This window comes from Lissotriton vulgaris, chromosome 2_1, assembly GCF_964263255.1.
Source record: "Lissotriton vulgaris chromosome 2_1, aLisVul1.2, whole genome shotgun sequence".
NCBI classification, from domain to species: domain Eukaryota; kingdom Metazoa; phylum Chordata; class Amphibia; order Caudata; family Salamandridae; genus Lissotriton; species Lissotriton vulgaris.
Window position 1 is genome coordinate 958377464 of NC_141687.1, and position 23379 is coordinate 958400842.

Below are 23379 nucleotides of genomic sequence, written 5' to 3' on the forward strand. Positions count from 1 at the left end.
AATCTTCTACAGTCATCTTTTTATTTTCAGTTTCTTGTTTTGCTAACATTAATTTATAAACTCCATCTTCATCTGGGGTTTGAATTTCTACACCACCTGGGGTGAAAAAGTTTGTGCACTAGAGTCGCATACTACAAATTTGTGCATATCTTTAAAATTCCCTATTCTGATTTCCATTGGTTCTGTAACTGGGGTACTAATTTGTTTATTAGAAACGCCCACTACTTGGATCGCTCCTCCCGAGAGGGGTAGGTTTGGAACGTCTGCTGTTCTCACAGTAGAACAGGTAGCGCCAGTATCCAACAAAAAGTAACATCATTTCCCTCAACTTTTCCCTCAATGTGTGGACCTGACAGATCTACCGGCAAGGATGCGCCAAGTACGCACTCCTCGTCCTCCACTCTCAGGCACCGTCAGAAGCTGTCTTCCTCAAAAAATGCATCACTCAAAAGAAATTGTGATATCACTGCATCTCTTCTACCACTTCCCTCCCAAATGGAGGTATCCACATTGTATTTTACTTGGCTCCCAGAATCTGGCATAGGTGCAAGTGGTAACTGGTTCTGTACTACCTGTTGCTGCTGTTTCCTTGACACCCCATTCTGCACCTGTGGATTTAAATTATCAGTTTGGACATTATTACTCAGTACAGCCTTACACTCGTTCTTCCAATGCCCCAATTTTCCGCACCCGTGACAGGGAAATTTCTTCTTTGCCTCATCTCTATTCAATTTTCCCCTTGGTTTACCCTCATTTCCATCTCCTTGGGTTTGATTATTTTTCATTTTACTCAATTGGAGTTCCTGTTGCTCTGCCAATTTTACCTGTTCCCACATTACTTTTTCTTCTAGATTCTTTCATCTGTTGTCAATTTCATCCCCACAAAATTTTGCATATTTTAGTATTTCATCTACAGGCTTGGCCTGCCAGCAAATTATATGATCTTTAATCATTTGTGAAATTTCTGGCTTTAATACTGACACAAAACGATAAATAAAATGTGTCATGTCTTTCGTATCAATGTTTTCCAAACCACTGTACTGCTTGAATACCTGTAAAAGATTTTCATAATATGCATGCACAGATTCATCTTTATTTTGAGTAGTTCTGTCTATTCTAGTTTAATCAGTTTCTTTTGGGGGTACCTTTCCTTTCAAGTACAAAATTACTTGGTTGTATTTCTTCATAACCTCATCTGATGGGGCTCCTGCCTTTGTGTCTCTAGGGTACTCATCATTAGGCCAATCAACGGCAATTTTACATTCTGTCCATAAATCTACAGGGACAATAATGTCAAACAACCCATCTAAATCTTTTAACAATACTTTTGAAACTTTCACAAATCTTTTAACCTGTCTGTACCATTCTACAGTTTTCTCTCTGAGTTTTGGAAAATCATTTGTAAATGACAAAATATCTTGTCGGGACCATGGGACATGCACATAACCTCCTCCTGGTACTTCTCTCATTGGGAACAATCTTTCTACCTTGTCTGATTCTTTTAATACATATTCAGATGCAGTGCTTTTCACTTGATCTTCTTCCTTTTTCTTTGTCCATCTAGCTTTCCACCTGTCTAAAACACCCCATTTTTTCAATATAGACAGTAGCTCTTTAATTTGAACCTTTCGTCCTGACACATTCATATTTTCTAAATCTTTTTCGGAAAATTCAGCTCGATAAGGTTTCTGTAACATTTTAGATTTTCCAATATCAATTCCCATGTCAGCAGCCATATTCATTAATTTTTCATGAAATACCTTTGTGTTCTGAGTAATACTTCGACATATAAACAACAATTCATCTTCACTGAGGGTATTCAATCTTTCTAATCCCACATTACCAGCAATCATTTCTTCCAATTCAACTCTTAATTTACAAATATCCAATACTTTCGGCTGTGATTTTGGCTTTTCTATTTCGCGGGACCATCTTTCTATTTCTTCCGGAGTTACTACAGTAGCATTTCTTGTACCTGAGGATGTTTCCATCCTTACCTCTCTAGAGCTTGCGGGAGTGTTTTTCCTGACCGAATCACCGACCAGTTCTCTTATAGGTAAATCCATCAGGGAAATCACTGACTCACATTCACTTGCTTGGTCATCAACTATCAAAGGTTCTTTTCTAGGTTGCACTACAGGTGTAGTCAAGACAAGAGTTCTAGGACTAGTCTGTTTATCTCTATACAAGGGAACAACGGGGCCTATGGTTACCGGAATAGTTAAGGCTTCAGGACTAGTATTTAACTGGGAGATTTTCTGAATTAACTCACTTCTCTGTTTATTTATTGCTTCTCACTCCTTTTCCTGTAAGACTTTTTCTAATGAGTTTTCATGTATGACTTGTAGAACCAAAGCTGGTTTAAAAACGGGGCACTAGGGTTAACTCTATTTTCTTCCTCATGATAAGGTGGCAGATTTTACATTACCAAATCCTCCAAATAATCTTCTTCTGAATCACCACTAGCCATTACATTTTTTGTCTTCTCTGTACATTTACTTCCTAATGGTTCTTCTAACGCAAAAACAGTATATAATCCTTCTACTGACATAGATTGTCTCCATTTCTTCATTTGCTTATCTCTTGATTCTTTAGGAATTCTGGTATAGAACTTACACCAATGGCTGTCATTTCTGGGCCTGTCTCGTTTTCCCACTCCTCTAGAGCTTCATACTGAGTTAATCTAGGTCTGGGATCTAATTCATTCATGCGTGTTCTCAAATTGTATAAAATTCTACCATTAAAAGTACAATTTTCAGGAAATGCCAAAACACCATCATCTTTAGTCTACTCCATCTAATTTTCCATCCACACAGAGGTATGATAACCCCTTTCTATCATCATGTATGATGCGGGCGCATTAGGTGGTGGAATAATAATTCTTTCTCTGGTTTTGATCATTTTATCTCTTTTGAAGAAATTCTTTACTCTTTTAATAAATGACATTTTTTTCTTTCCTCCATACATGATACGAGGTCTTCCCCTTATGAATTGCTCTTGCGCAAATCCTAAGTACCTCCTATTGGGTCTATTTCCTATAATTGCTGGATCGATATGCCACATATGTTTTGCACCAATAAAATTAATATGCAGCTACACTCAATTGTTTACTAAATGCTTCACCAATTCCACGTGTTTCTTAATTTCAATGACCAGTCAGTGTTTTGAATACAAATAAATCTAGCCAATAGTTGCGTGGCTTTTCCTGTGAGACAAGTTCTCACGCTCCGGCACTCACCCCTCCTTTACAATTATTACCTCAACAACACACCCGCTGTCTTGAGACAGAGGAGGAGGAGGGTCATGGTGGCGGCAAGCTAACAGCTGTCGCGGAGCTCCCCGTCCGAACGCACAGGGAAATCAACTTTAGATGTTCCCGTACGGAAGATTGCGCTGAGAATGGGTGATAAGGTACACCACAATGTAGTAACGCGGTAAAAAAACAAGTTTTCTCTCTTTTTCGACAAAAAAAGCAGAGCGGCGGCGGAAACGGAGACGGCGTTAGGACCCGGGGGAAATGGTAACTCTGAACTCGCACCTGGAGGACGAGGCGGGGCCGATTCATGTCAGGAAAAACGCTGGTTTGGAAGCGGCTCCGGGAACAGCAGCCGAGGTGTTGGTGACGGTCTCCCCAAATCAGACAGAGAAGATAAGTTTGGGATCTGGGACTGTGGTTTGGGGTTTGGGCTGTGCCAATTGGAAGTGGGAAGCGTGGCAAGGCACAAAAGGAGAGTTTTTGCATCATTTTAGAGGCCCTGTGTGCTGGGGGCACTTTTTTGCTACTAAATATTAAACCCCAGTCAAAGGAAGTATTTGTATGGAGGCAGCTCTGTTTGTAGGAGCACCAGTTTTGTTTAGCCAGCGTCAAGCAAGCTCTGATACCTGTGCACCAGTAGAGACAAATTCGGTAACAGTGATCTCAGAGACCGGAGAGAAAGAACTGACTGGTATTAAGCAATCTAAAAATAGAGGGGAGGTGGTAAGGAATAGATACCAACTGAGGTCGAAGCAAGAATTAAAACAGCAAGGGGTTTGGGACTCAGCAGAACTGGGCGAAAAAGTGAGACCATCACCACTTACACCACATAAGAGTAAGAGGAAGTGGTTTGCTAAGAAGAGTGTCAGTAGTAAACCCCCCCAGCAGGTTTCAACACAAAAAAACACTCCCTCTCTTAAAAGTTATTTTAAAGTGATGGAGAAAATGAATTCCATAAAGGAGGGGGTAAGTGTAGAAGTGGATACACAGTCAGCCCAGTTAACTCAGACCCCTTCTTTATCTGCTTTGGTCTTGGAGAACAGGTACTCCCCTATTGCGGAAATACAAGCTGAGGAGGTGTTAGTGGATCCAGAGAGTCCGGTTAGTCTGGACAAAGACATTCCGATGAGTGGTAGTAATAGTGCGACTGGAAACACTTTAACCACTCTAACCCATCAAGATTCTACGATTACACTGATATCAGAAGGTGCAGTGTGTAGCCACCCTGATACCACAATTACTTTAACCTCTCAAACTCATGCTAGATCTGAAAAGGATACAGCTCAGTCTCCTACCCCCCCCCCGCCCCAGGAGCTCGATAAAATAGGGCTTTTATTTCATTCATTGAGGGGTGATTTGCTTGAAAAGTTTGAAATCTCTGAGGCAAACCAGAAGAGACTACATGATAGGTTTGACCTTTTGGAAGCCAAATTGGAAGGAATAGAGACTCGGACGACCACACTGGAAAAGAAGGTCTCTACCCTCTCAGTCAATACGGCAGAGAACTCAGTGGATCTCTGTGCTTTAAAAAAGCAAAATAGGGCTCTAATGATGGACATGGAACGGTTGGAGACTCACTCACGGCAGAACAATCTTCGCATATTGAAGATACCCGAGGGGGAAGAGTTGGGGGATATTAAAGCCTTTGTCTGTAGACTCCTTAGGGAGGGTGTTTTGAAAGATCGTTTAGATATAGATCTAGAAGCAGAAATACAGAGAGTCCATAGAGACCCTTTCAGACTACACCCAGACCGTAAGGCACCCAGGAAAATTCTGGTATATTTCCAGACCTACAATGTTAAGGAGCTGATACTTAGCAGGTCTTTAGCGAGCGCCTCTCTCCACTATCGGGCCAATCCATACCAAATCAGGTTCGAGAATGCCTGAACTAAGATCATTGGGGGCCTGAGTACAGATGAAGTTTCCAGCTATGCTCAAAGTCATGTGGAATAACAAAATGTACACTTGTAACCAGCCAGAAGAAGTAGATGAGCTGTTACTGAATATGAGGGAGTAGTTTAGTTTGGGTATGTCTAGCCTTCACTACTGCCCATATACTTAAACCTAGCACTTGCTAGCACCTGTTGTTATATGAATAATGAATAATGAACATGGTATAACATGGAAATGATCAGTTCTCTTTCGGGGGGGGGGGAAGAAAAAAAAAGGGAAAACACATTACACTTAAAAAAAAAATTGTAAACACATTAAATCACACATATAATAGATTGTAAGGGATAGGATAGATAGGGTGCTGAAAGACGGGGAGTTTCATAGGGGCGAGAGAACACCCAAGATTAAGGGGGGGTTCCTCATGGGAGGGAATGGGTGGAGTGGGTTAGGGAAGGGGAAAAAAGAATAAAAAGCCCTCATTTAACCTCAGAAATACAATACACAGGTACTCAGATGTTGCATATATCCCGGAGGGTTGTTGGCTGGGTAACATTTGGTTATGGCTGTAAACTTACATATGAGTAGTAAAATCATTTCCTGGAATCTTAATGGAATAGGAAGTTTCAAGAAACAGCAGAGGGCTTGAGATTTTTTAAAGAACTTATAGGCTAGTATATATTTGTTGCAGGAGACTCATCTTGAGGCAAAAGTGTGTAAGAAGGTTTTTGAGAAAAAACGCTGGGTACAGGATGTTTTGTGCTCTAGGCAGAAGGGAATCTCTAGGGGAGTGTCAATAATAATCAGGGCAAACAAGGGAATTAGTGTACAGAGCTCGGACACTGACCAGTCAGGGAGGTGGTTGGTGGCGGTCCTTCTGATTGCTGGTTCACCTTACACATTTGCAGTGTTTTACGGCCCAAATGAAGATAATGAAACTTTTCTTCATAACCTTGGGAGGATTCTAATCTTGAACAAAACACCTCTTATTCTCGGGGGGGGGGGGGGGGATTTCAATCTTGTTTTAGATTGTCAGCTAGATCGTACCTCTAGAGCAAAATATGTCTCGCCTAAGAGGTCTCTCTCAGTTCTTAAGAACATAATAAAAGATTTCAACTTGTTGGACGCTTGGAGAGCCAAGAATGGTGACTTAAGAGAATACTCTTTCTATAGTAAAAAGTACAAACAATTCTCAAGAATTGACTCGTTCCTGGTAGACCATATCTTCGAGTCTGTTTTCACCTCAGTTGCCCATATCCCAGTAGGCCTTTCAGACCATTCGGTTGTAGAACTAAATATCAATTTCAAGAATATTGTCTATGAACGTAGATGGAGCATAGATAGAACTATTCTATTGGATAATAGTATTGGAGTTAAAATTGAGAGCAGTATAATGGAGTTCTTTTCATTCAATGTGGGTTTGACTACAGAACAAACTGTTTGGGAGTCATTCAAGGCTTTTTTTAGAGGTTTTTTGGGATACCAGATGAGACAAAAAAGAAAAGAGATAAAAGAAAGAGAAGCTAAAGATCTGGACTCTATTAAGAAGAAAGAACAGGAATTACAGCAGGCAGCTCTAGGGGAAAGAGAGAAGATCCCAGAACTAGAAAAGGAACTTCTAGAGCTACAATTGAGTTTTAAAGCCAAAGCAGATAAGCTGATTCATGATAAATGGGAGACCAGCAAACTTAAAAACTTCGAATATGGGGAGAAGTATGGGGCACTCCTAGCGTGGAAAGCTAGATCAGACAGGACTAGGAACAACATCAATACCCTGTCCCAACGTAATTCGGGAAAACAGTTGACCCAGGACGAAGAGATCAGGGCTGAAGCCAGGGGTTACATGGAAGAGTTGTGGAGCCAAAGGGTACTACCTCAATTGAGTGAGGCAGATAAAAAGACGCTATCGGGTGAGATCACTGAAGGGGAAATCAGGGTACAGTTAAAAAAGATGGGTAGGAGCAAGGGTCCAGGCCCAGACGGCTTACCAACGGAGATCTATAAGGATAATGTGGAAGAGATTCTTCCCTACTTGCTGTCTCTTTTTAACAATATATATCAGCAAGGAGGGGGTATTCCACCTTCATGGTTAGAGGCTACTATTACTTTAATAGCTAAACCTAATAAAGATCCCATGAAAATAGAGTCTTACAGACCTATCTCTCTTCTGAATTCTGACCTTAAAATATTCTCTGGAATTCTGGCTGAGAGACTATCTAAAGTTATTAAAACCATTATCCATCCCGATCAGAGGGGCTTTGTGCCAGGTAGACAATTAAATGAGTTGACCTTTCAGGTCATCGGAGCAATAGATTTTGCAGAAGAAAAGGGACTGCCATTGGCCATTGTGGCAATTGATGCCGCGAAGGCCTTTGATCAGGTCAATTGGATGTTCCTTTGGGACACTTTGACCAGGTTTGGCTTTCCATCATCCTTTATTCAGGCTGTCAAAATATTGTATGGGAATCCACGGGCGAAAGTGTTGATTAATGGTTGCCTGACGGACTGGTTTGTGATATCGAGAGGGGCGAGACAGGGTTGTCCCCTGTCTCCTCTCCTTTTCGATCTGTACATCGAGCCCTTTGTTTCATTGTTGAGATCAGATTCAACAATCATTCCTTTTAAAATGGGTGGGCTGGAGCTAAAGACTGCATTATATGCTGACGACTTATTGCTGTTTTCCACCAACCCATTAGAGGCTATTCCTAAGTTATTTCAGTTATTTCAACTAGCAGAAGAATATGGAGCAGTCTCGGGATACAGCATTAATAAGAGCAAAACAGATATAATGAGTTGGAATAGTCCTGTCCCCATACCAGGCGTGAAAGCCAAGATCAGGTATCTGGGTATTTACATTACGCAAAAGTTGATGGATGTCTCCAAAATAAGCTGGCAAACAGTGGTTAAAGATATAACTAAACTTTTACTTAGATGGGCCGGTCTACCTCTAAGTATATATGGTAGAGTCAACTTAATCAAAATGGTAGTATTGCCTAAAGTGACTTTCCTATTTAACAGTATTCCACTGACCTTCCATAATAAAGACATCTCCAGCCTTCAGGGCAAGATAGGCTCATTTATTTGGGCTACTAATAAGCATGGGCGGAAAATCCGTTCCGCTCGCGGATTTTGCGGATTTTCGGTAAATTCGCAATTCCCGAACTCTCGCGGATTTACCGAAAATCCGCAAATTCGCACGCCGCGGATTTCTTTTCTTGGTGATACAATATTGCGGCGTGCGGCGTTCACTTACCGTCATTCAGCGTTTGCTAAGTTGTTTTTCTCGATATTTTGCGAGTGCTGCGCCATTTTGGATCTTGCTGCGGGATCCCACAGGAGTTTGGCGACGCATCGCGAGAGTTCGCAATTGCAAACATGTAGGCAGCAACAATCTCGCACTCGCGAAATTACAAAATTTGCAATTCTGCACAAGAAATCCACTAGCAAGCAGCATAGACCCTCTGAAAATTATGATTTTTATCAGAATAACTCCTCAGGTTGACATTTGCCTGCACTTTTTGGGATTTGAGGCCTTTTGACTTTCTTTGGATCACTTTTGGATTAGAAATCAACTTTCACAAGTAAGTTTGTTTGGGGCATTACAGTTGCTGTTCTGCAAAAAACCGAGTTTTGCAAAACTGAAAGCACTCAGCAGGTGCAAAAGTTCACTCATCATTAGTAACCATTCCCTGTAGTACTTCCTGAGGGGCCCCTCTAGAGTTCAGTTGCCTATGTTTGTTTGGGGCATTACAGTTGCTGTTCTGCAGAAAAACGAGTTTTGCAAAACTAAAAGCACTCAGCAGGTGCAAAAGTTCAAACTCATCATTAGTAACCATTCCCTGTAGTGCTTCCTGACTGGGGCGCCACCAGAGTTCAGTTGCTAGTTGCAACAATTCTATGACCCTGCTCTGACCCTCACAGCAGGCTCATAGAATAGCTACAAGTAGGCCACAAAGGTCCTGGAAAAAAAAATTGCACTGCAACAGAAAGCAAATTACAGATAAGGAAGCAGGTGCCAGACTGGAATTTTAAAACAGTGACACATTAATAAATCAACCCCAAATTAATTCATGTCAGTTGAAGCAGGGCAGGCGTGGTTGCTTTTCCCCCCATAATCTACAGTGATGAACGCAAATTCGCGAACGCCAGATTCGCAAAATTCGCCCATGCTTAGCTACTATGTCACCAAGAATTGCTTGGAGGAAGTTGAGAAGGGGGTTGAAAATAGGTGGCCTGGCCCTCTCCGACTTACTTTCTACTGTTATGCGTTCCAGTTAAAAAATTTCAGACTCCTAGCTAACAAGTTGGACTCATCTTCACATGGCCGTTTGTTCCAAGCAATGCTATCCGACCTCCCCCAGGGCCTTGAATGTTTCTTGTTTAAATTCGGTGCCCAGAAATTTTACAAGAAAGTCCGCCTAAAAATCCTACTTACAGCTCTTAAGTTGTGGCAAGCAGTCTGTAAAATCTGGAAAATTTCTTACTACAACTCCCTAACACCAATTTGGGACTCCCCCGGAACACCGGAATGTTTATCAGATTGCCTTTCTTCTCCTTTGAGGGAGGCAGGCTTTGCAAGATGGGGAGACCTGCTTTACAATTTAGATCTCCTAGACTGGACATCCTTATCTAATATAACAGGAAGATCCCTTACGAAGTTTAAATACTATCAATTATCATTTTGGTGGGGAAGTCAAAACTGGGCGCTAGAAGAAGAGGGAAGTGAATTTCTAGAATTAGCCAGCAGACAGGAAGGATGGAAGGGGGAGGTCTTTTTTTGGTACATTTTACTAATAGGGGCAAAAGATGGGCAGGAGGAAGAAATCTCTAAACTCTGGGGTGACTTATTGGTAGATAGCACGGAAAAGAAGCTGGAGGTTTGGACAGATTCATTTATAATATCCCAAAAAACAATAAAACCAGCAAATCTTAGAAGGAACCATCTCTACACAGCACACAGGGTCTATTGGACCCCTTAAAAATTGACAAAATATCTGGAGAATCATATTTCTGTCCTAGATGTAAGCTTTTAGCTGCAGATGATCTACACATTTTTGCAGACTGCCCAGAAATTAAAAACTATTGGCAACAGGTTTGCAGCTTCTTAGAGGAGGTACTGTCAAGACCAGTTACTTGCAGTCTGAGACTGATTTGTTTTGGTCTACCATATGATTACGATATTAGAGACAGTATCATTCAGTTTATATTTTATGTGATTGTCATCGCTAGGAGGGAGGTGTGCAGAGAATGGAAATCTCCAACCCCCCCAAGGATTGCAGACTGCCTAAGAAATATCATGGCCATAAGTAATTAGATCTGTTGTGTAGTGGTGAGGGTGCGGTGAAGATCTGGGCTCCGTTGATAAAATGGGCAGACAGATAGACGATGAAAAGTCCAATGATTATGCCAGGGATTTGTGGTCTGGTCCTCCCTGAGGCAAGGTTTACTGACATCGAATATGGGAGTCGGACTAATAGATAGCCTACCTCTGGGAGATCTTTTAACCGTCAAGCATAAAATCCCAGGGCGCACAGTAATGATTTGTGCTGGTGGATTTGAGAGATCCCATCTAGAGTCATACCATCTGGTGGCATATATGAGGACAAAAAAAAAAAAAACACACCCGCTGTCTCAACTAATACCGGCGTGGCTCTTGGTGACGTCAGTGCAGCTCCGAAACTGACTCTCCCCTTTGCAAGGTAATATGGAAACTTATCCTTTTCAGTTTTAAATGCAATTTTCATGAATTAACAACGTAAAACATTCGCCACTGTGCCTAAGTGACTAATTCAAAGGAAAGATAGGTTTGCACTCACTACGAGTAAATCCCTTCCGCTTACTCTTTATACACTACGAGTAGATCCCTTCCACCTACTATTCATACAAGCATTAGAGAACCTGCTACTCCCTCGGGCTTACCCTTTCTAGGTGATATAAGACCAAAGTTTCACCAGCGAACTCCTTTGCTATCATTTATTCACACATTCCACCCGCTATTCTGCCCCCGGTGATTCCAAACAAACATAGAACAATACAAACGGGTTTTGGTTAATACATAAAAATCAATACAAATCAATATAAAATAATACAGTCAATAATCAAAATTCAACTAACTACCTATCTTAATTAAACCCTAACCATACTACTGCTACCAAAAGAAATACTGATAGAGCGCGGGCTCACCTGCTCGTTTTACTATACTCACCTGGGCCCATAAAAACACATACACACTTTGAACAGGTGGACCTACGCTTTATTCAGATTTATAATTTAACTTTTTTAGGACCTATACCTTTGATTTACCAATCCTAGTCACCGATACCTAGAGTTCTAAGGGATCAAGGGTGTTAGAATAATAGGCAGGAAATAACATATTTATAAATAACCACAGACTCTGAAAAGGTTTAAACACTTTTTCTATGTAAATTCTTAATCATCAGAGTCCATACTAAATCAATAAAAGCTCATGTTCTATTAGGAAGAATATTATCAAAGCAACATGATATAAAAATTTTGCAATTTTTTTTTTAAGTATTGAAACATAGGAAGGGTAAGAAGAAGAAAACAGTACAGTGACGAACACACATAGATTTATAGTTACCTAGAATGGTGTGAAGACCAACCCTGGCCACGGACTGGGATAAAGGACAGAACCCCGATAATGCAGGTGCCAGCAGAATAGAACAGGTGCAGACCCGAATCAGGACAGGTATGGACCAAATTGGATCAGGCCAGCGTCGCAACCCTCTCTGCAGCTAACAGCCAGAACCTCGATTGGGTTATCGAACTCCTTCCCAGAACCCCGATTGGGTTATCGAACTCCTTCCCAGAACCCCGATTGGGTTATCGAATCTTCTGACAGAGTGCTCCGCCACCACCTCTGTTCTCGATCGCCAATTGTGTGCGTTGGATCAGTGACAGGTCAGCTATTCAGACAAGTCGGACAATCTAACTAGCTAAGCCTACCTTAGTTATACCATTTTCCAAAGCAGTGTACCACCCCCCACTGTTGCAAATGTGTGAACTCACAATTTTGATTGGAAAAAAAGATGAGGAGATGCCATCACACCTTATTAATATGAGGTAACTTCCATTCAGTATTCAAATTAACGTTCCCTCCCATCAATTCATTTTTCCCATGCATCTTTATTCCACCCGGCAGTGAATGTATCATTATCAATAACATTGTATTTAATTTTGTACACTTCAGCTTCTTCTTGTAGAGTTGAAGGGTCAGGTTCCCAGGGTTTTCACAGTCATGTCTGATGCTGGCATGGATTCAATGCCGTGGCTTGTAGACTCTGTGAATTCAGTACATGCCCATTCTCGGGACCCAAGATGGAGCAACATTGTACTTGATTGGTCCAAACACGAGCTAATAACAAAGTCAAAGAAGAACAGTTTTTAGAACAAAGAATAAATGAATGCACTGTATACCACTTATTTCTACTCGATTCCCATTACTTAATTTTAACGACAGCGTTATGAATTAGTCAGAACGAACAATTTAGTGAAAGCAGCAAAGCAAGCGGTTAGCACGTTAAAACATAAAGCAACCATCTTAGTTCTAGTGCACAGAAGCAAGATTTTCCAACCAAAGCAAAGAGTACGTCATGTCACATGAGTGTGACATACGCATGCGCAGGAAAGTTCTCACATTGCGGCGGCCATATTAGGTCACTCAAGTTACGATTAGTAAAGAAGCACATAGGCAAGCTTCCCCAGCTCACTTAATATGTTGTGTGGTGCATAATTAGTACATCGAAACATGTTTATTAATTTATTTAGTGTTAATTGGAGAGCATTGAATCCGAGCAAGTCTCTTTACGTACGAAACCTTGCTTCATCAGCGGGCGGTTCCTCCTTAGGATGAATGAGTGTTGCCCCACTGCTTTCTCGCAGTGCGAGAAGCAGAGAGATAACTTGGTAATAACTACCATTTTATGTTTCTACTTGTCGCACTGCAAGAAAGCAGAAGGGTTTGGTTGCATGGGGCTGCTCTGCGACGAGCAGGACTGGGCAGGGGAGGAGTGGTATGCCCACTCCTGAGTGCACATTTCTCCATGCAGGCTGCAATGGAGAAAATGGCCTCCCGTAAGCCCCTGGCTGGGCCGTGTCCCCACCAATCACATTGCTGCCATTGCAGCGTTAATATTGACTTAGGGGAGGGGAGGGAGGCTGCATGCTTCCTGTTCCTGCCGGATGCAGGAGAGCAGAAGCAGGAGCCGAGAAGACCTGGGACCGGCTGGCGAAAGGTACGTTAAATAAAAATCTTTTGCATTAAATTAAAACTCTCCCCTTCCCGCTCAACCCCCCGCCCACCCAGCCGTGATCCATGCCAGTTGCGACTGACTATAGGTCTTCCTTTTTGTCAGACCTGAATGTGCTGCAATATTTCGAATTATAGATCCCGTGGCCTAATCACTTGCCACACCATCATTATTCTGAGACAAGCATAAAAAACACTGACGCATGGGTGTTGATTGGCCAAAATGCCACAGGTAGCTGAAGTGACATCTAAACCCTTTGGAAGTGATTGCATCATAGGCATGACAAATCTGGCATGACAAACCTTCCCGCAGTTTTTCAACTCCCTCTCATTTGCTGCTGAGTGAAGGAAGGGAAAAGTAGTAGCAAGTCATGGTACCAGAGGGCAAGCTAGGCGAGTTGTATGTCAAAATATCGACCACAGAATCATCACCCTCTACAAATGTTCACTGCAAAAGTTTGAATTGCACCACCTTGTCAAGGTATGCAAGCCTAGGGATGCACAGATGTACTATCCTAACTCCACATCTACTTATCTTGATGATACAGTCCAAGTTGATAACTTGTAGATGATATTACTGCAGGGTCATATTTTAAATTCAATATTGTGGCACCACACCGCCAGGGGTCTGAACTACTACTTAGGAATGGAAGTAGGGAAGTGGGAGTCTGCTTATCTTCAGGTTCTGGCGCCTTTTACGAATACCTCTTGACTTGAGTCTCTGGAAGCGGAAGTCACTTCCACTGAGGCAAGGAAGTATATTGGAACGTGAAAATAATGGATTTGGAGGTTTTGAGCAACTCTGGCACATGAACTCATGAACACACAGAGTCTGGAACAATGAATATTCTAACAGTGGGTAAAGGAGGGTTTGCCTTTGGAACAGATAAAATCTGGCACTAGAAGATTCTGACATTGAGACAGAAAAACATACACAAACAACTATGAATATGTGTTTAGGTGTGGTAGGCAAGGGTGATGTGCGTGCAATTGATATCCAATGCCAGTTTCTAACACTACTGTGTCACCTGTCCTCAATTCCTAAGGCCCATAAAACCAGTCTTCTTACAGTGGCCCAGAAATCAAGGTGTAATATAGGCAGAGTTCTGCATGTTGCGTCCTCCACGCGTTCCATACACATGCCCATCACCAGCACAATGATTCTTTAGGACAATTGCAAAGATCCTTGATTGGAGCTGCCAACTATGCAATGGAGGCTCACGCCTTGAGCGCTTTAGTTATGCTTGCCCTGTACAGGCGAGTTCCAGGGCCTGACCCTCGGCATCCTGTAGAGGGAAACCTGGCAACCTCTTAGGACCCTTTGTAACTATAGTGGGATGGTTTGTGTACCTAATAACTAGGGCTATGATGGTTAGTGTAGTAATTCCTCGGCTCCCACCTTCAAAAGTACCTTATGGGGAAAGGCTGAGTGGTAGGTTTGGCCCCAAACAAGGTTAAATCCCGGTTTGTTCATCACCTTTAAGTCATTTGGAAGTAACATTAAATTACTGCCACTAGCCAGGAGTTCGAAAATGACCCAACTCAGAAGACACTGTAGGTAAATAACTCAGCGCCTGGCTGAATAGGTTTGCCAGTCGAATACATCCTGGGATACAAGGGGTGCCTCTTAATAACACCCAGTAAATATCTTCCACAATACATGGATCTAAAGAGCTGCTATCCGTTTTAATGAGATATGGGGTTGCTTGTATCTTTTTTACTTGTAGTCCGAGGCATGAGTCTAACACTGAAGGGGTATTTATGGTTTGAATCTTTTTATTAGTTATAAAATCAGGTATAACTTACACTCACCTACATCCGGAGGTCGGTGAGGTGCATAACAGGGTGGGTGGGGGTGGACAGGGAGGAGGGGGAAGTAGAATTGTACTCCCTAATTAAGGAGGGGGAGGGAGAGGGGCGGAATGGGTTAACAACTTGGGGAAAGAGAGTGTCTCCTCTGAGCAGGTGGTGCACCCAAGGAGGTCTTAAGGTTTTTGTGAGTCCCGGACCAAACTTGGGGGCTCATTAGGATTGCGGTTAATCCGCATCCTCTGGGCCGGCGGAAGCCACCGCCGGCTCGGAGGATGCAGATTAACCGCTGCGGACAGAAAAAAGACCCCCGCCAGATTAGGATGGCTGGGGTATCTTTTTACCGTCCGCTGCTTTTCCGCCGCGGTCGCCTTCCGACCGCGGCGGCAAAGCTCTAACATGGCTGGTGGTGTCTATCAGACACCGCCAGCCACATTAGGATGGCGGCGGTCCTATGCCTTTCCACTGCGGCATTTCTGCCATGGAAAGGCATACAGACTTTTCTTTGGGGGTCCGTTGTGGGCCCCCAGGGGTGAAGGGGTTGTGGGGGGTGCACATGGGGGGTACCTACGGTACCCCCCTCCCTTTGCGTGCCCGAAGCGGCAGGCACCACGCAGTGCCTGCAGCTTCGTGCATGCAAAGGAAAACATGGTTTATTTAACATTGCGGCGTGAGCTGCTTCAAGCAGCACCCACCGCAATGTTAAATATACAGGATGTGACCGCCAGGGTGGCGGTCACATCCTAAAATGCACGGAGGGACCGCCGCTGCCTCTGCGGACGTTCCCTCCTACTCTGGGATGGCAGACGGAGGCAGGTCCGCCAGCCATCCTAATGAGCCCCTTATTTTGGGGGCCTCTATTCAGAACAGCTTTGAATTTATGATCCAATTTCAGCTCTTTCATGCCCTCTTTGGCCAGGTCACTGACAATGAAGAGACTCACTCATCCTAATTCAAAATATGTTTAAGTTTAATATTCAGGGGCATTAGCATGTGTTTTTTTAAAGAATGTAACACAGCAGCTGCCCACGGACTTTACTACAAGTAGTCACTGTGACACCCTCCCATTTCTTATATGAGAGGTCCTGCTTTGATCTAAAATAAACTTTTTTATGTAAGTTGAATGAAATATAAACAGAACATTTCTCTGCAAAATGTCTCTAATAAATTAAAGGAAAACAGTATTTGAAAGAATCTGTTGAAGAATTATTCAAGATCATCAGGGAAATATTCCCCGCATAACAAAGACAGCTCTATCAGGGGGCCTGTGAAAAGTTGTGACCCTGGCCCAGAGCCTACTGTGTCCATGCCTTAAAACGTCTCAGGGTGCATTGTCCAGCATAGGGGCCAGTGACGAGGGCAGTTTACAGTGTCAGACTAGGACCGGCCCCTTTCTGTCTCCTTGAGTGGCGTCGGGCTTCTGCTGTGTAAACCTGAGGACCCACGGGTTGGTCGGGCAGGACAGGATAGTTCTTGGAAGTCTTGTGAGAACAAGCAGAGGCATAGGCCCCACATTTTATCAAACTGTGGCAGTTTGTTCCAGTCTGTGCAGTGGCGGCTGGCATCTATGGGGGGTGGACACTCAAACATATATAAAAAAAACACTTACCTTACTCAACAGGACCTCCTCGCTCTGGACGTCCTTGTTGCTACTGCAGCCCAGCCACTGGAAACTCCTGTGACCAATTAGGGTGCTGCTCTCACCAGCATGAGAGCAGCACCATGATTGGAGGGAGTGGCCTCATTTGGTGCTCCACAGCTCTCTGGAAGCATGCACTTGCTCTAACCCAACTGTCTTAAGGCAGGTGCATTAGAGATGTTTGAAGTGCGAATGTGTGGCTTACCGTCGCAAGACGGCTGGTCAAAAAGACGTGTGAACTTTACACACTGCACACACAGCCCTCCTCCCTTCTGCTGTAACTCAGCAGCAACCCCAACCCCCGTCCTGATGCTCTGTTTGGGACGGAGGATGAAAAATAAAATGGTAATGAATTATCGTTTTATTTTTCATCTCAAGGGCATTTAAGTGGGGTGACGCTCCTCCACTCCAACGGAGGAGCCGCCTCAGAGTCTGTGTGAGTAGGTGGAGAGATAGCGCCCCACTTGGAAGTGATGGCTTGCTTAGCTGCACAGAGTGCCAGTGTGACAGCTTTTCCCTTGGAAGAATCGAGCAGGTATGTTAGCACACTTGGGAGACCATGGAGGATAAAGCTGGTAAAGGCCAGCATATCGGTGCCAAAAATCTCACTCACATCTCTCAGGACCTCTTCCCTGTATCGCTTAAGTTTAGGATAGCACCATAGGAGGTGTGTTAGAGTGCCCGTGTGACTGCAGTCACACCAGCATGTGTCTCTGCTATAGGGCCTCCATTTTGCCACCCTCGCTGGGGTGCAGTACCAATAATGAATGACATTGAGCAGCGCCCTATGCAGAATCCCAGACTATTCTTTGGAAAGTAAGGAGAATTCCAAATCCTCCTCCCACCTTTTCTGTGTGGGAGATTTGATGGGGTCCACCGGTTAGTTTATGAAGTTCTACATATCTGAGAGAAGGGCTTTGTCCCCCTTTTTTGTGATGAGCCACTTTTCAAATTTGGTGTGGGGCCTGCTGGCTGTGGCACGGATGGAGGGTTGAGTGATCCAGTGTTTGACAGCCAGATCTCCTCAGCAGGAAGCCCACAGGAACCTTGTAGTTGCTGGAAGTCCATGAGGCCAGTGTAGTTGAATAGGTCCCTTATCCTTTTATACTGTGCCACCTGCCAAGCCTGGTAGGTTGGGCCTGACTTAGCCAAGACGGAATAAGGATTACCTAATAAGGGATTAAGCGGAGAGATGGGTGTTGCAGGCCTCTACAAATCATAACCCTGCCTCAGGCCCCCACTTTGGCTCACAGTATGGGGGAGAAATGCACTCTGCTTGGGTGGTGTTGCTTAGGCAACCAGGGCACTTTCGCTATGTGGATTATAGCAATATTTTGGTCCCTAAAGCACCAGTGTTTCTCTGTGAATGGTCAACAGGACCACTTCACTAGATATCGTAATTAGGCTGTTCTGTATAGTGGGTAAGATGAGGGATGCCCAGCCCCCCTCTGCCACTGGTAAGTTGACCATTTTCAGACCATGTGGGGTTTCTTGCCTCCAAAATGTAAGCCTCTATCATGTGTTGCAGCTTGCTAAGGAGGAGCGGAGTAGGTTGCAGGGGGAGTGTTTGCATAACATAGAGAATTTTAGACAGCAGGGACATTTTCACTGCAGCTATCCTGCCCAGCCATGAAAGAGCACCTTAAGTCACGACGGTCCCTTGCTAGTAGGATGGCGTAGTTGGATGGGGCTGTCTTTTCCGAAGTGGGACAAATCTTTAGGCCATGATAGGGCACCCTGTGTTTCGCAAAAGGCAAGGGGAACGGTCGCTCTAACTGGAGCCTGTCTTGGTCGGGTACCGTAGATTTCAGGATATTAACCTTAAAGCCTGACATATGGCCAAACTGTTCCAGCTCGTCAATGAGGGATGGCAGAGAGGCAGATGGATGAGTGAGCACCAGCATGACATCATCAGCATAGAGAGCTATTTTATGTTCCTGGTGGCTAATAAGTATGCCCATGTTGTGTCCATTTCTCCATATTGGTTCTGCAAAGGACTCCAGATATAGGGTGAATAGGAGAGGGGGCAACCCTGTTGGGTGCTCCTAGAGATCGGAAACGCATGTGAGGTTAGTCCATTGACTCACACCCGAGCGACTGGCCCGGAGAAGTTACATCACATCCATTTATGACAGTGTTTCCCAAGACCCCCTGCGGTCAATACATGCCAAAGAAAGGGCCCGAGGACTCTATCAAACGTCTTTTGTAAATTGACAAATAGAAGGCAGTGGGTATGCCAGAATGCAATGCCTTATCTAGGAGGTGCAGGAGATGTTTGGTTTTGTCACTACATAGCCGCTCCAGTATAAATCTGCTTGGTCCGATTCTATAAGGCCTTGCATGTTTGGGCCGAGGGGTGATGCAAGGGTGCCCATGAATAATTTAGCAAATACATTGAGGAGAGAAATCAGGCTGTATGAGGAGCATTTCACAGGGTCTTTCCTGGGCTTGGGTATCACAGTGATGACTGCCTCTGTCACAGAATCAGTGAGGGTTCCCATGTCTCCAATGTAATTATAGAGGCGGGTAAGAATGGGGGCTAGTTGGGCCCCTTCCTGCTCCCTCTCTGTTACAAACCCCTCTTTTGTCCTCTGCCTGCAAGGCTCATGCTCCTTTATGTAGTGGTCTAGCGCGCAGGGCTCATGTTGTTTTATCCCTATGGCACCTTATAGCATTCTATGGTATCATGACTGATGTCCCCACTAACACCCTTAAGACTGATGCTCCCCCAGCTCCCTCATGACTGATGTCATCCCTAACATCCTCATGACTGATGTTTCTGCAGCATCCCTCATGACTGATGTACCCCCAGCTCCCTCATGACTGATTTTTCCGCCAGCTCCCTCATGACTGATGATCCCCCCAGCTCCCTTTTGACTGATGAACCCCAGCATCTCTCATAACCAATGCTTTCCCAGCACCCGTAATTTCCATCACGCTTGAAACCCTGGAAGCATTCCCAACATCCCTTGAACCAATGGATTAACTACTCTTGCGGTTCCTAAGGCCTTGGTGTGTTTTTCCATTAAATCCCTGCAAGCTTCCCCCAGAATCCCATGAGAAAATTGCAAGCCTTGCTCTCACTGTTACTGGGGCCCTTGCAAATTGCAAGCCTCGCTCTCACTGTTACTGGGGCCCTGGTGGTGTTTTACTTTAAGCATGTTGAGGCAAAAACGATATTTTTGCCCTGCTATTTGGTTCTGATCAATAAGTTGTACCTGCCCATTCTGTAAGGTCAAAGAGAATACACTAACACGTGTTTTCCACAGGTTTCGAGGACCTTCCAGCTGGCCATGTGCCTCACATGCTGCAAGTGATCTAGCTACATCCATTGAGCTTTCGAGGATATATAATCCCAGCCCAAACCTGAATTGTGGCTTGGCTTTGCTCTCTGTAGAACAAGCTTCATTCTGCCCACTCACCTGAAGAATCCTGCTGGAACTAAGAAGCGCTCAATTCTCCTTAAAGTCCATCCGAATCATTGGGTCCCATGGCACCCTCTACCTTGAAATCTTTGTCCACCCTCCCTCCTACACAGCTACTCCAGATCACCGTGACTCCCTGAGTCAAAGATTCAAGATTTTCTTCGAGCTTCAATCAAGTGGAAGAACTGTCAAAGGTGGCTGTGTCATTCTTCAGAGCTTGCTTGGCGGCAATAAAGGCCCACCCCCAGGCACCACCATGTCTGAATGCCATAATGGCGCAGACAATTGGAGTGACTAGGCAAGGGAAAAGGTATGTGGGGAAGGAACTTCAGTGAGGGGACCTGTAAGAACAAATAACAAAGACTGGTGATTAGTTCGCTACTTCTGAACCCCATCATAAAGCTACTGTGGTAGAAGTATAATCACCTGTCGTTTAACTGGCATAGTTTTTAAGACTGCGAATATGTTCTGGGCACTGGAAAACGATGCACACAATATAAGTAGACTGATGACAATAGTGGAAACCACACACAAGCACTGAAATACATCAGCTGTACTGTTTAGTTATACTTACCATGCTACAGCACTGTTGTGCAATGATCTTTAATCACCTTGGTAAGTCTGCAATAGAGGTGAGCAATACATATAGTTATTGATAATCTAATAGACACCTTTTTCCAGGAGTTCTTTAAACAATGAGTTTTACTGTTTTTTAACACTGTTCATAATAACACACTGCTGTGCCAAAGTCAAGAAAGTTCTGTCAGCCCTATTGCACTTGACGACATTACTAGAAAGTATTGTTGCCAAAAATTAGCCCACAGCTAGTGCTCTATTATAATAGCAATTGAAGTACCAATGCGCTTTTACTGGAAGAGGCTCATCCGGTCCCCTTACTTGGAATGCAGCATTCTCAATTGTAGACTGGGAAGCTGAGCCGTGAGTTCTTCTGCTTCGTTCTCCCCTCATAGTGCTCAAATATCTGCTGGAATCTCACCTGGCACATCACGGCACGCGGAGAGTCCTCCGCAGCTGCTCCGATGACACTGGCAGAATACTGACCGTGCAGTTTAGGGTGGTGCTCTATTTACAGGCAAGAGACCCTCATAACATGGACGCCGCTTGAGCCTGATGGGACAGGTAAGTCCCTGCGGGCGCTCCAGTACTTGCACTATAAAAAGCAAAACAAAGTTAATTATACAAACAACTGTACGCAGCCAGTCACAGCAGCAAAGGCTTCCACAGGAACTGGACAGGTCAACAGGCAGGGGAATAACAATGGAGCCAAGGCTTACTCCTAGCATAGTCCCGTGAATCTTCCCACAAGGGATCCTCCTTACAGCGCTTACTCCAAAAGCGTCCAGACCAGCATCCATAGCATCCAGACTGGAATTTTGTTCCCAAGGGCTGCCAGCCATGGCCATGACAGTACTCCCCTCTCCCAAGTGGCTCTTTAGGGCTGGTTTATGGGGTTGCAGAGCATGGAATTACACCACCAGACATGGAGCATGCATGTCTTCCACTGGTCCCCAAAAGTCATTCTCAGGGCCGTATCCTTTCCAAGAGATGAGGTACCACAGGTTGGCCTCACGCTTCTGAGTGACCAGGATTTGATGACCCTCATATTCCTCCTGGCCAAGGCCCAGAAGCGGGGGAGGCCTGGTTTTACAGTTTTGCGTCGCTGGCTTCAATAAAGACCTGTGAAACACAGGATGAATCTTTTAGTTGTGCTGGTAATTTCAATTGGAAGGCAACGGGATTGATTTGTCAGACTATGGGGTAAGGACCAATAAACTTGGGATGGAAAGCCTTTTTATGTTGAAAAACAATGTTCTTGGTGGACAACCAGACGTTGTCACCTAGGGCGTTTGGAGGTCGAGGACGGTGCCTTTTATCAGCACTTTGTTTGAAGAGCTTTTTGGCATCTTCCAAGTGCTTTGTTACGTGTTTATGGATTTTTGGGATTTGCCAGACTTATTCTGCCACTGCTGGCACGGGCTAGAGTCTTTTGGAAAGTGGATTGGGAGATATGTGGGATGAAATCCATACTTGTAATAAAATGGAGTACTTTGATTGGATGAATGGTGGGCAGAGTTGGAGGCTATCTCCGTCAACCAAAGCATGTCAATCCATGAGTCACCAGCTGAGGTAACATAACATCTAAGGCATTGCTTCAGCATTTGATTTACATGTTCGGTTTGTCTGTCTGATCGAGGGTGATAATTTGTGGACATTGCTGGAGCGATTTGTTAGGCCTTGCACCAGATTTTCCAAAACTTGGCTGTAAACTGTGTGTCTCTGTCAGAGATTATCCTTCTTGGAATTCCATGCAAGCGCACAACCTTGTGCAACAGAAGTTGTGCTAGTTGGACTGCATTAGGGGATTTTTTACATGCAATTAAATGGCCCAATTTTGTAAGACAATCCACCACAACTAAGATGGCAGTGTACCCGTGGTCATAGGGCAAATCAGTGATAAATTCTAGAGACAGATGTTCCCAGGGAGTAGTGGGCATGGGCAATGGGAGTAAGAGTCTGCGAGGTTTTCTATGATCACTTTTGTCCCATGCACATCTTTAACATTCTTTTGTCCATGTGGTGATATCCTGATTCAATGTGTGAACTAAAAGTTCCTCTGGCTGGCTATTTGCATGCTGGGGTGCCTACAAATTGGATGTTAATGAGTCCATTGGAATACTATCTTTCGTAACATCTGACTAGATATGTACAATTTGGAGTCATGGATCGATAAGTCTTGTATAATCCGCCTCTTTGGTGCTTGTTGAACCCAGGATTGCCAATCCAGTATTTTAAAGTTTTTTTTATCTTCTTCTGGGAAGTCCTCAGTGGACAGCACATTTAATACTTTAACTGGATCTAGTATGGACTGAAGAATTTCAGTGGTATGTAACATGGCCCTATCCTGACGAGTCAGCGCATCAGCCTTGCAATTTTCCATACCTGGCCTAAAGATAACCACAGTCAAATTCCACACAAAAAACCATCCATCTCAGCCGGCAGGGGTGAGTATTTTTGCTGTTTTCATAAACAGAAGATTTCTGTGATCTGTGAATACTGTCATAGTATGTCT